The sequence below is a fragment of the Pteropus alecto genome, unplaced genomic scaffold (genome assembly GCF_000325575.1).
Source record: "Pteropus alecto unplaced genomic scaffold, ASM32557v1 scaffold398, whole genome shotgun sequence".
NCBI lineage: Eukaryota > Metazoa > Chordata > Mammalia > Chiroptera > Pteropodidae > Pteropus > Pteropus alecto.
This window is the reverse complement of record NW_006442497.1, coordinates 1,950,591-1,965,336: the sequence shown is the minus strand read 5'-3', so window position 1 is coordinate 1,965,336 and position 14,746 is coordinate 1,950,591.

The following is a 14,746-nucleotide window of genomic DNA, read 5'->3' as shown; positions in this document are numbered from 1 at the left end:
TTGAAGCCACAAACATTTATTGAGTGGGAGCCAGGGGCCAGGCACTACACAGGTTGCTGGGCTACAACAGTAAGTTAGACATCATCTGGTGGAGTTGAAATTCAGGGCTCCAGTGAAGTGACCCATGTAATGACTGACTTCTGGCTCTGATAAAACAGACCAGGCTGGTGTTCTCTCTGCTCTGTTCTGCTCTTAGGGACAATGCAGACTCTGTCCCACATCTTCCTCCTTCCACAGCCTGAGCCACAGACCATCTCCCAATCTAGTTAAGGCCTCTCTGCAAACTTGGCTGCATGACATTGTTTTTTTGGTTGAAGTTATCCTTCTGGAAAAGCTCCCTCGAGATATTTCTAAGAGGCTGTGGAAAAGAACAATCTTTCCTATCTTTGTATTGTACCCTCCAAAGCCCCCTTCTGGTCCCCATCTCTTTGGATTCCACCACAACCCTGAGAATTGGGTATTATTATCCCCTTTTTACAGAAGGGGAAGCTAAGTCTCAGAGAGGCAAAGTGATGTTCCCCCAAAATATTATATCAGTTGCTAAGTTACTGCCTCTCACCTCCCGTTCTTTTGTACTCTGAAAAGCTGGGGTTAAGACTCTGCAAAGCACATCTTCACTTGGCCAATTGGTTTCCAATTGGATTTTGCCTATAGGGGGCGCTAGAGGGATATTAGAAGGCAGAATTAGAAGAGACAAATATCTTTTGCTTTGCTTGTTGCTCCTGTAAGTGGCCTGGCCTGAGATCCAAGTCACTTGGGACCCTTGCTGCTTTTACGATGTTGTCATCTTTTGGTCCAGCTGCTGCAGATGCTAAACTTCCCCCATACTGGTTCTCCAGGCCCAGGGATCCTATCCAAAGGTTTGAGGGTCTCCTCTCCCCCGACAGCTGCCTGGAAAGTACCACAAATTCACTTGTTCTCTTAATTTGTGAAACCTCCTTGACTTGTGTGTGAAGAGCTCCTTAGAAACACCCTTCTCATTACAATGTTAAATTAAAATTTAGTAGATGAGGCACATAGCAGAATAAACTTTCAATTAAAATATACACACTGTGATGGTGAAAGGAGACTGGAGAGAACTTGCAGGCATCTTCGCTGCGAATGTGCTCGAGATTTAATTTTACTATGACATCTCCCTGGAATTACACTGCTAATTGATCACATTGTGTCTGTCTGTTATTTAAACTTTCAATAAAACGAAGATTAATGGAAGGTGTAATCCTCCCGGGCAGAACAAATATTCCCATTGCTCATGTCAGGTACAGGAATGGAAATGCGCTGCTAACAGCTTTTTGCATTCAATCTGTGAACATGAAGTTAATCATGAAAAATGCAGTGATTCTTTAATTGCTTGAATGAAATTTTTTTCTGCCTGCCCCATTTCTCACCCAAAATAGCCACCCTTGTTGGAGATTGGAGCGAAATGGCAGAGAGGCAGAGCCAGGCTTCAGAGGCTGGGGCTCTGGGAGGGGCTGGCCATGGCCAAGGTGGCCAGTGTCTGTATCTGAGGACAGCAATGTGGCTGTTACATGGGTTTGGAGCTGGGAAGGGGTAAAACCCAGCTACCACAGGGGCCAAGGGCATCCCTTACCAAAATGTGATTTTGGCAAGAATGTATGGTGAGCCCTGGTGGGGAAAGAGCTTATCTGTATCTGAAACTCCCAGGTGAGGAGTAGCAAATGCTGGAATCTAGAAGGCCACTTGGCCAGACACCTTCTAAGCCTAGTTCAGGTTGGGGGCAGGGAAGTGTAACAGTTAAACACTTCCAGCTCCACCACTTCCTAACCAGTGACCTCAAACAAGTTACTTAAATTCTGCATGCCCTCAGTTTTCTCTCCTGTAGATAGGAATGATAACAGTCTCTGTATCTAAGGGTTGTTGAGAGTGTGTTGTGATATTGTCAAATACTCAGAACTGGGTCCAGCCTATCCTACTTAACAGGCATTAGTTATTACCATTATTTAGTTATTACCATTGTTATGTTCTGAGTTGATGCTTCCATCTTGTCCATGGCATTTCTGCTAAGTTCAGTAGCATTTAAACACATACCTTGGAGTCAGAGATAGGGTCTTAATTTCCAGATCTTTTACCAACTAGTTAACATCTGGGCTAATAACTGAAGCCTTGAGTTTCCTGTAAGTTGGAGAGGGTAATCCCTGCCTCCCAGAATTGCTGTAAAGATAAAGTACATGTAGAGTGCTTATTTCAGTACTCAGCATGCAGAAAGCACTCAACAAGTGGTAGCTGTTATGATTATGATCACTGCTTCCATCCAGGCCCTGCAGAATCCTTCCAGCCCCTTTCTTTTAAGGTAGCTTAAGCCAGGAGCATGGGAAAGCCCAGACTGCAATTTAGCTATAATCAGTCTCTCAGTAGCATTCACTTATTAGAGTTCCTTCAACTAGGTCTGGATGATGGGACTACACAACTGAAGCCTGTTCACTCTGACCCATGACAGCCCTTCAGATATCGAAGTTGGTGCTCCTGTTCCCCTCTGTCTTCCCTCATCCAGGAGGAACACTCTCTGCTCCTCCACATATTTTCTAATGCAGTGGCTTCTGGTCCTTGGTTGGCCTTAAGCCACCCCCATTTGGTCAAGTCCAGTTTTCCCATGTCCCTTTGAGAGTGTGGGAGACTTAGTATCTTAGATGAGTTCGGAATAGTGTAAAGGAGAGTGACATAGCCACCTCCCATATTCTGCGCTCCATGCTTCTATTGATGTGGCCCAGATGGTATGTATGTGTTTCTTGGCAGCCATATCACACTGCTGATTCAAGGAAATTAAAGAAACTATTTTTTCCTAGTTTTTTTCCCCTATACTTATTGATGCAGAGTCATAGTCTTTCTATCCTGTGCTAAGACAGCCAGATTTCTGGACTTTCATGGACTTCTTGCATTCTTACTTGCTAGTATTACTTGGGCTCCTAATTCTGACACCATCATGTGAATGCCATGTTTTTCAAACATTTCACAAGCATGAAGCTAAACCTCCTTCTATACAGATAATAAAAACAAGACCTAGACTGAAGGAAAGGGCTCACTTAGGGGCACACAGCAAGTTGGCCAGAGAACTAGGACAAGGAACCTAGTTTTCTGAATTGAAGTCCAGAAATTATGGAAATTCAGAGTCAGGAGAGGGAAGGGAAGTGGAGGTCACCCAGATTGCTTTCTGGAATCATCAAATGTAAGAGCTATGCTTCTGACCTGAGGCTGGCTGTCCACTCCCCTTTGGAATGACCCAAATGGGAGAGGGGGAGCTCATTGTGTCTTGTTTTGTGTCTCTCCATTCCAAGAGAACTACTCTAATTATTAAAATGCTCTTCCTTTAGTTGAGCTGAAGTCAGCTGAAATAGCCTTTTAATTAGCCTGTTTCCTGTGGGAAACTAGGGTCTTTGCAAATGTTTCAGTTGGGCCTCTTTTTTTGTTGTTGTGTTGTAAGAAATAGAGACCCACATAAGCTAATTCAAGGAAAAAGAAGGGATTTTCAGTTAGGATATAAGAGAGATTCATTTTTCTCCCTCTTGCTCTCACTCTCTTAGCCAGTATGCGTCTCTGTGTTTTGATTCCGTTTCTTCTCTTTGCAGACTTACTCTTCTGTGTTCTCACTCATGGCTCTTGCACCCCCTGACTTCAGCCCACAGGCCTTCTTCAGCCCAGCAGGGTAGGCACTTTCAGCTGCAGCCTCCCTTGCCAAGTGCCAATATTCGTTTGGGTCTCTTAGTTCAAATTCTTGAGATGGAATCTGATTAGCAAGTGTCTTAGCCAATGTTCTCTAGAAAATAGCACCTGAGACAATAGCTTATGTGATATTGGGAAATGAAACCTCAGGAAGCAGGCGTGAAGGGAAGGGGAGTGAGTAAAAAATGAGGGAAATGAGCCACAGCTTCCAACAAGCTGATTACTTGGTACAGCAGGTCATCTTCAGAGGGGCCATAACAACAACATCTCCAAATAATCTCTCTAGGACAGTGGTTCTCAACTCGCAGTAATTTTGTCACCCTGGGGAACATTTGACAATGTTTGATGATCATGACTAAGGGGAGTGCTATTGGCATCTAGTGGAGAGAAGCCAGAGATGCTGCCAAACATCCTCTAATGCACAGGATCCCCCAACCTCCATCAAATAAAGAATCATCAGCTCAGAATGTCAGTAGTGACGAGGTTGAGAAACACTGATCTAGGCTAGATAGTAAAGGAAAGGAAAACATGAGAACTGATCTGTTGGCTCCCATATCCCTCTGGTTAAAATTTGCCTGTGCCCATGGGGTATTAATTCCTGACACTTCTGGATTGTTCATGTGTGAGTTCCCATTGGATCTGGTGATGTATCTTGTCTCGGGACAATGAGGAAGTGGGAGGCAAGAGGCCTGTAGAGCAGATGTGAGGTGAAGTGCCATTGGGATGTGCCCCTGAAAGATTTGAGCGAATCCCTTATCTGCCACAACTATGGACGCAATGGTCTGACTGTAAGACCACATGAGTGGGACAGGCCATTGATTTGCTGTTCCAGCTAGAAATCAAGGCAAATTACAGATCTGGGGTTGCACATCAACTGAATCCTCTGTAAGCTTATCTTTTTGAGCCCACGTCTCCAAGAAATGTTTTTTTGGCCAATGTATGGATTGGCATTGTGTCAAGTGCCCACTTACAGGCCAGTTAGCCATGGCCATGTGTGAGGAAGAGTGGAGTAGAGTCATGAGGTAGAAAACATGACTGCTTAGTCAGCAGAAATCATGAGTAGAAAAAAATTTCATTAGTAGTAAGTGTAGGTGGCACTGGCAGTGATAAGCATCTCTAACACACTAAACTTTGGAAAATCTACCTTAAATTCTTTAAGGAATGAGGTAGGGTATAAACAGTGATATGCTGATAAATGTTTTACAGCTGGCTCTCTGGAGGTGAGGGAATGTCCTAATTTGCAGTATTTGCCACTTTTTGTGGTGTAAATACTTCCACCATGACCAGTTTCAAGTTATGAATGAATTAACAATCATCTTTTAAATTACCTAAAAATTGAACAATTGGCTCTTGAGAGCCAGTATAAGCTGCTATAGTGTGCAACTGCATAAGTAAATAAATTAACAAATGAAAAGCTTAGTGTGCCAGGAAAATAGTTGCGGAACATTACAGACCTTTTTATCCTTTAGTATAACCTTCCCCAGTCCTAAGCAGCCCCATCATTCTGTGTACATTGCCTCAGAGAAAGGGCGTGGTGTGGTGGGAAGAAAAAGTCGTGAGTTCTCTTCTTGAATTTTATGTTCTAAAATAATGCTATTAGAGGGAACAGTAAGTGCTTTTGGACATTTAGACAAAAATGTTTAAGTCTAGGAGGTGGAGACAAGTAGACCACCATCTGGTCTCTGGAACAGAACAAATTCCAAATGATAGGGGAAGAAAAACAACCCAAAACGATGGAGAAAAGTCTGAAAGTATAGTCGCCTGTGTGTCCCAGGTGGAACACCTCTGGTCCCAACCTCCTGGGAGAGCCTGGGGTCTGGGAGCAGAGAGGACCTGTGCACATTCTCTGGGTGGCTCCCAGGGAAGCACAGAGAAAGAAATTCCCTGTATGATGAAATTCCCACCCTCGCTGTAGTATAGGGGCAGCTGAATAGTTTCTGGATTCTGGGACAAGCCTTAGAGCTACAAAAAGGAGCTGAATACCTGAAAGGGCTGATGTATGGGAATGCAGGACCTGAGAAAAGCAGAGAGAATGGTGGGCATCTCAGAGGATGCCTGTGTGGATGGCTGACACTGACACCTTGGAACTACACAAGAACATGGCCGTGACTCCAGGGAACTTAGCAGAATGGTTTATGCCACCCTAGCAGAAAGGAGCTTGAAATAAAGTAAAATTATAAAAAATAAGTTACAGATTTCTTCATATGTAAATTGGTGGACTGTGACTGAAATTTCAGCCCTTTGCTTTAGACTAGGGATCAGTAAACATTTTCCACAAAGGGCCAGAGTAAATATTTTAGGCTTTGAGCGCCACATATGGTGATTCATACTCTTTTTTCTTCCTTTTTTCACCAGCACTTTAAAAATGTAAAAGCCTTTCTTGGCTCACAGATTTGGTCCGAGGGCACTAGGTTCCCACTTCTTGCATTAGAAGAAGCAGCCTCGTGTTTACCCTTCTGCTGGCGCTCTCTGCCCCATCTGCAGAGCTGACATCAGAATCATGTTTTCCCTAGGCAGCACGATTTCTAAAAGCCAGAGAGAGTCTACTGCAATGAGATTCAGTTAGTACAAAATGTGTTAGCTTACCAGGAGGATGGCACCACTTCTCTGGCCGCAGGCCACATAATGAAGCTCTCATCTGGTTATAAAATACATCCTTAGCACAGCCAAAGACTGCTATTTCTTCCATCTTTGGTCAAAACAGGAGCACATTTCCTTCATCCCCAGGGCACTGAGCCCTCTCCCCTGTTCCATTTACACCACTCAGGGCCCACTTTCTACCTCAGTACTAGCCATTGGAAAACCAACTTCCAGGACCAGCAAGGCTGCTAATTCATGGCAGGGCTGGGCTCTGTCTGGATGAGGGGTCTATTAGCTGGTCTTAGAAGTCCTCAGTGGGAAAACCAGTCAGCTCAGTGATTTTATTTCCTTTTCCTTAATTCTTGATTTATTGTGAAAAACAACTCATGGGCCCAAATGGAGAGACAGACAACCCAGTGAGATGTCTAAGCTGTCAAGTCCCTGTGACATAGATGCAAGCCACCGCTGTCTCCAGTACACACTCAGATAAATTCCCTGAGAGGAGGTGCGAGGGCGGGGTGAGGGGCGGTGAGTGCTAGCCAGGACACCTCTCTGTACCATGGATGCTGAGGCAGACCAGTGGTGGGCAGGGCTGCCCTGTACAACTGAGGGGCCAGGGACACCTGAGGGCTTGGATCTAAAGAGCTGACCTTGGCCTCCTCAGTCTGTGGTAAGATTCTGGGGCTGGGGATGTCAGATTGTCACAGGATCCTATGAGGTTTGAGTAGTTGTATCAATTCACAGGTTGAGCCCTGACCCCAGCCTCGATCTGGACCTGGACTCTGGTCATCAAAGGAGCCCTGATCTATCTCCACAGGCAGAGAGCTCTGAAACTCACCCTTGCGGCTGTCCCAAGTGTCTATGTCACATATGGCTCTGTGCAATCTGTGTTCTCTGCTTTGAATCAAACTCCTTTGTCTTGAGAAAAGAGACAGGTTAAGAGCATTGTCTCTATATGCGAAAGACAAGATAGTAGAAGGAAGCTAAGAATTTTTCTTCTCAAATTCGCAGGAGAGCAGATCTGGCATCTTGATTTGTTTTCAGGCTATTTTCTACAAAGAAGCAGAATGAAGGGGAAAACCCAACTTCTGCTCTCTTCTATTTTGAAACCCTTAAACCTTAGGCAACTTGAGTAATAATCAGTGAATCAGCCCATCAGCAGCTGTGCACCTTCTACCTGTGAGTTTGAGCCCCAGTTCCAGTTCTACAGGGGGATGGATGGCCAAGTTGGGGCACTGGTTGAGAGCAGTTTCTGTGAAGTTGGGCAGTGTAATGTGGATATGGTTAGTAAAGTCTGTAATCATAGGCTGGCTGTTCAGAGGGGGCTGCCGGAGTGCTGGTTTGGAGTGGTCAGTGAAGACTGCAGGGTGTGATCACTGAGACGATCTCAATGCAAGTGAATAAGCACATTTGTCATTAGTGAGCCCTGTTTGTCCACAGTTTCTGTGGACACTGTGGGCTTGTGGACTCTGGAGCTTGCTAGTGGAAGTCATGGGAACATTTACACTGAGCAGCTTGTCCTTACCACGCTCTGGTGACTCAGCTTTCTAGCCCTTCCACTGTGAGCCGCTTTGCAAGGGTTTACACGCCCTTGTAAATGCCTCCTTTATTGAAGCGCACTGCCCTGATTTCACTGCTGATATTCTTCTTCCGAGTAATTTTTCTAAAATAGATTTGATCATGTCATTTTCTCAATGAATTCCAGTGGGTTTAGAGTAAATCGTATCTCTTTATCATTGCTTTTCCTGCCATCCTGACCTCCATCCAGACACAGACACACACACGCTCCACACTCACAGACGTATTCACACACATACATATACACACATACATACACACACTCTATATGCTTTAGCATACAAATGCTCTTGTGTAACTCCTCCCCTTTAGGCCCTTCCCTTTGCCTGGAGCATCTTTCCTCTGGTCTTCTGGTCAACCCTTCTTCTCCTAGGCAGCACTGATGGTCTTCCTCAGGCATGTGCTCTGAAGCTTCCAGGCCTTTGCATATGTTGTCCCTTTCCTTGGAATCACTGGCCTCTTTCTCTTCTCCCCCATGTCTCTCACTCTTCACTTATTAACTGGGAACATCCATTCCTTTCTCAGGCCCCAGCTCATGTGCCACCTTCTCTTTGACTCTTCTCTTCCCCTGCCCCACCAAGCTGCCCAAGATCCTCTTTCTCTTCCACTCACACTGAATTATAGATATAGCTCCAAAATAGACACTTAAAAAATTAAAAATGAAATTCATTTTTCCCTTGTTTCCAGGAAATATTTACCTTTTTGACTTAGCATCCTCTTTTGGGTACTCTATCCTAAAAAGTAAAAATGCCAGTACTTATGGATGGTAAAACAAGAACTGTTTTCCTTCAGTATTTGAAGTGGCAAACTACTGGGATATTCATGAATAAAAGAGCGATTGACTAAATTATGGCACATCCATGTTATAGAATATAATGCAGCTATTAAAAAGGATGAGTTAGATTTCAATGAAATGACTATAATAGATTGTTAACTATAACACTCTACTGAGTAAGGCAGGTGGTATAATCACAGTTTTGTAAAAAAAAAAAAACAAAGCAAACAAAGCAAAACTTCTACCTTATCTTTGTGTGTATGTATATGAGCACAGAGAAAAATGTATGAGAGTTCATAGAAAACCATTAACATCAGTAATGTTGGGGAAGGAGGTACAAAGTTGATAGACAGGGAAAAAGATTATTGACTTTTTCTTCATGCTGGTCTGCATTCTTTGGCTTATTGCAATAAGAATGTAGAGAAGTAACTAGAAAATTCTAACAAAAGGGAAAATTTTACCACCATCATGAAGTCTGAGATTTCCTTTTAGGTATGGGTCCTCTCTTCTGGGGAAAGAAGCAGCAGAAGGGCACATAGATCCCCACCTGTTTTATTCAGAGGCAACTATTCTCCAAGATCCACCTGTATGTATAAAAATTTATGCATTTTAGTACATGTGGCATTTTTCACTTAAATGCTATGCTTGTTGATTGCTCTCTATCTCACTATTTTTTATGTCTGCACAGTATTCCACTGATTTAACCAGTCCTTTATGGCCACCAAAGTTGTTTCTAATCTTCTATTACCACTAAACATTTTTGTACAAATGTCCCTGTAAAATATGTGGGCGTATCTCTAAGATAAATTTCTAGCAGTAGCACTGAAGGTCAGAGGGTATATACATTTTAAAATTGGAGAGACAGCAAAATTTGAGAGGCTTTCTTTCCAAAGAAGTTGAGCTAATTCTCATACTTACCACCAGCAGTATATGAGAGGTTATGTCTCTCTACACTCTTGCCAAAATTACATTATTAAACTAATTTGGTAGGTAAAAATGATATCTTGCTTATGATTTTAAATTATGAGTGAGACCGAGGATATTTTTGCATATTTATAAGCCATATGTATTTGCTTTTCTCTATAGACCACCTGCCTCATTGTGTCCTTTACTCATTTTTAAAATTCTCTTATTTATTTGTAAATACTTGGTCCATTTCATTTGTGCTGTCAAATTTATGTGTACACAGTTGTTCATTGAAACCCCTTATTATTCTTTTGATGTCTGCATTGTTAATTTGTGTCTTTATTTTTTTGTCAGTATTGCTAGAGATTTGTCAATTTTACTCAGTTTTTCAAAGAATCAGTTCTTTGTTTCATTGGTTTTCTCTGTTGTATTTCTATTTTCAATTCATTGATTTCTGTTCTTATACTTATTTCCTTCCTCCTGCTTCATTTTGGTTGATCTTGCTATTCTTTTTCTTGGTTCAGGGCAGAGGCTCAGATTATTGACTTGAGAATTTTCCTCTTTTCTACTGTATGCATTTAGCGGTGTAATGTTCCTTCTCAGCTCTTCTTGAACTGTGTCCTGACAAATTTGATATGTTTTATTTTCATCTTTGCTTATTTCACTATATATTTTTATTTCCCTTGAGCTTCTTCTTTAACCATGGGCTATTAAGAAGTGTGTTGTTTAGCTTCCTAGTGTTTATAGATTTTCCTGTTATGTTATTGAGTTCTAATTTGATTTTATTGTAGTCAGAGAACACACTATGTGATTTCGATTCTTTTAAATTTATTGAGGTTGGATTTATGACCCAGAATATAGCTTATCCTGGTATATGTTCTGGGGGCACTTGGAAGGTATGCATATTTTGTTATTTTGGGAGCGTTTTATAAATGTTGATTAGATTCTGTTGGTCGATAGTGTTGAGTTCTATGTTTTTCCTGATTTTCTATTTGTTCTGTTAATTGTTGAAAGAACAGTGTTCAAGTGTCCAAATACTTGTACTTGTCTATTTCTTCTTTCAGTTCTATCAGTTTTTGCTTCACATATCTTGTGGCTCTGATGTTTGGTGCTTATATATTTATGAATGACCCTTTTATCATTATATGATGTTCTTCTCTGTCTCTATAATTTTCTTTTCTTTGAAATTTTCTTACATAGTATTAATATAGCCACTCTTGCTTTATATTGGTTAATGTTTGCATGATATATTTTTTCCATCCTTTCAACCTGCCTATATTGTTATGTTTGAAGTGAATTTCTTGTAGACAGCATATAGTTAAGTCATATGTTAAAATAAACGTTGTCAATTTCTGTCTTATAATTGGTATATTTAGACTATGTCCATTTAATATAATTGACACATTAGGTCTTAAGTCTGTCATTTTATTTTTTCTTTGTTCTCTTTGTTGTTCAATTCTCTATTTTGTTTTTTCTGTTCCCCATAGATTGCCCATGAATATTTTTAAGTGTTATGGGTATGTCTCTTTGTATAGGTTTTTTGTGTGTTATTCTCTAAATATTACATTATATATCCATAACGTATTTCAATAGTTCAGGTGAAGTTCAGAAACTTAGCTCTCTTTACATCTTTTACCCTCACTTGTTTATGACGTAATTATCTTAAATATTTCCTCTGCATACATTGAGAATGCCATGAGAAAGTGTTATAATTTTTACTTCAATTGTCAAACATAATTTAGAAAATTCAAGATGAAAAATCTATTGTTTTTAACCATAGTTTTGCTTCCCATTTTCTCCTTTCCTTCCTGATTTTTCTAGATTCCTTCTCTTATCATTTCCTTTCTGTTTAGAGAACTTCTTTTAGTTGTTCTTTTAGAGTAAGTCTACCTGCAATAAATTCTCTTACTTTTCCTTCAAGTGAGAATCTTTCAATTTCCTTCATTCATGAAGGATATTTTCACCAGGTGTAAGATTCTGGTTGACAGTTTTTTTTTAAGTTCAGTTCTTGAAATACATTCGGCCCCTTCCTCTTGCTTCCATGGTTTCTGATGAAAAAGCTGATGTCATTCAAAGTTTATATTTTCCCTATAGGTAAGATGTTGTATCTGTCTTGCTACATTTAAGATTTTTTATTTGTTTTTAATTTTCAGAAGATATACCTTGGCATAGATTTATTTAAGTTTATCCTAATTGGAATTTATTCAATTTTTTGAATTTGTAGGTGTATGTCTTTTGCCAGATTTGAGAAGTTTTCAATCAGTTTTTGAGTACTTTTTCAGCCACACCTCTTTATCCTGTTCTTCTGGAACTCTGATGATATGAATGGTATAGTTATAGTTATAGTTATAGTTATAGTTATAGTTATAGTTATAGTTATAGTTATAGTTGTTATAGTTATAGTTATAGTTATAGCTATAGTTATAGTTCTATTAGCCCCTGAGGTTTTGTTAATTTTTTTTTCAGTATTTTATTTCTATTGTTCAGATTGGGTAATTTCTATTGTTCTATACTTAAGTCCACTGAATTTTTCCTGTCTCCTCCATTTTGCTGTCAAATCCATCCATCTGGTCTTTTATTTTGGTTACCACATTTTCAATTCTAAAATTTCCATTTGGTTCTTTATATCTCCTACTTCTTTCTTGAGACTTTCTATTTCTTTGCTGGGACTTTCTGTTTTTGTTTGTTTCTGCTGTGTTTCTAATTGCTCATTGAAGTATTTTTATTATGATTGATTTAAAATCTTTATCCTTTAATTCCAATATCTGTGTCATATCAGTGTTGCCATCTGTATTAGTTTCCTAGGGCTGCTGTAACAAAATGTCATAAACTAGGTAGCTAAAAACAACGGAAATTGATTCTCTCATAGTTCTGGAGACTAGAAGTCCAAAATGATGTTGGCAGAATTGGTTTCCTCTAAGGACTCTGAGGAAGAATCTATTCCATGTCTTTTCCTAACTTCTAGTGAGATCTAGTAATCTTTGTCATTCCTTGGCTTGTAGATGCATCACTCCAATCTCTGCCTCTATCTTTAAATGGCATTCTCTATGTGTCTGTCTGTCTCTATGACTCCTCTTTTTGAAAGAAAACTAGCAATGTTGGATTAGGGGCCCATTCTATTCAAGTATGACCTAATCTTAACTAATTATAACTGCGGTGACCCTATTTCAAAATAAGGTCCCATTTTGTGGTATGAGAAGTTAAGACTTCAACATATCTTTTTGGGGGACACAATTCAACCCATAATACAATCTGTAGATTATATTTTTTCATTCAGTTTCAGATCTTTCTACTCCTTATTATGATGAGTAATTTTCTATTGAAGCCTGCACTATTTGGGTATTATATTATGAGACTCTGGATCTTATTTAAACCTTCAGTTTTATTTGGATTTCTATGATTCTGCTCCAGCAGGGGAAGGGAGCCCTGCTTCTTATTGACAGGTAGAGATACAAGTCCATGTTGTATACCTGGCTTCCATTGATGCTGGAGTCAGGAATATCTTCATACTGGGGAATGAGTGGGATTTCTGGTTCTTAACTAGGCCTCCACTGATATCTCACTAGCTAGTGGGGAGAGTGGGAATGCCTCATTACTGCTCCCTGCATGGCTTCCAGTGACACCGCAGGAATGTGTGTCTTTGTTACTTCTGGGTGGTGATGAAGTCTTGACTCTCTACTCAGCCTCCTCTGACACCACTCCACTGGAGAGGAGAGCCTTATTATTGCCTGCTGAGGGTAAAAGACTAGGCTCTCAAATTTGTCTTTGCCAATGTGTGTGTGAGGGGTGGGGTGGGGTGGGGGAAGTAGGGCCACAGTATTTTTATGTCGTGTTTTGTTGGAGTAAAGCAGTTATTACCTAAAAGGTTTGTTCTTGCTATGCTGCCCCATTCCTGGTCTTTCGAGAGAACAGGCTTGAGAAAGCAGATTTTTATTGGGCTTTTGTTGTTTGCACCATTGATGTTTCAGTGGCTAGTTGCTTCAACTTGTTGTCTGATATCCATGAATCAAAAAAATAACCCAGAGATCTTACCACCACATCGTTCCTTGGGTCTCAAAGTCCCAATATGATTTGCCCTCTTCTCTCTACCTTCCAGAGTCTTCTTAAGATTATTTTTATATATGAGGTCCAGAAATTTTAATTGTATCTAGCAGGAGGAGTAGGCAAAAGTACATCTACTCCATCTTTCTGGAAACAGAAATTCCTCAGTAGATTTATTTTTTTTTGGTAACTTCTTATTGTAGTCAATTATGTTAATATTTTTACTAGTGTTGAGTAATCTTTGTATTGCTAGAATAAATCCTAATTGTACATGCTGAAGTCTTCTTTTAATGTGATACTAAATTTAATATTTTATTTACAATTGCTGCATCTGTATTCATAAGCAAATTTATTTATAGATTCTTGGGGTGTGTGTGTGCAGGCACACATGGTGTGATTGTATGCTATCATTTTCAAGATTTTGATTACCTCCTTGAATGATTTGAGAGGTTCTCCATTTTATTTATATACTACAGAACAATTTAAGTGACATGTGATGCATTAATTCCTTGACTATTTGATAGACATCCCCTATAAAGCCTTTGACTTTGGTTCCTTTTATCATGGTGGTTTTTCAGCAATATGATCAGTTTCTTCTTGGCTTCCTGATCTTCTCAGATTCTTGACTCACTCTGAATCAAGTTTGAAATTTTTATTTTCTAAAAAAATTATTATTTCAAATTTACTGTCAAAATGGTATTTAGAGTTCTCTAGTAATCTTAAATCTCCTTTATATCTCTAGTCACTTTAAAAAATATTGAGTGTTTGTGTTTTCTCTTTTTTATTCTGTGCAGGCTTGCCAGATCTTTGGCCATTTTATCAGAATTTTTAAATAATTAGCTTTTAGTTTGTTCAGTTCCATAGAATTTTTTTTTCCAATTGATTCTTTTTTGCTTTAATCTACAAAGATTAAATCTTTCATTCTACCTTTAAAAAAATCCCGTGCTTATCTAACTTACTGAATTGAAAGCTGATTTATTTTCATTCTTCCTTGTTTCATAATGAATGTATTTTGGGTAATCAGTTTTTGAGTTGGGCTTAGGTCTCCATCCTATGGGTTTTATATATAGTGACCAGTGACCTTCTTGTCTTTTTATCTTTAAATAATCTGAAATATTGACTTTTATTTTCCTTTGAATAGCACTTTTGAAAAAATTTTGTGATTAGTTTTTTTAATTTTATATTATA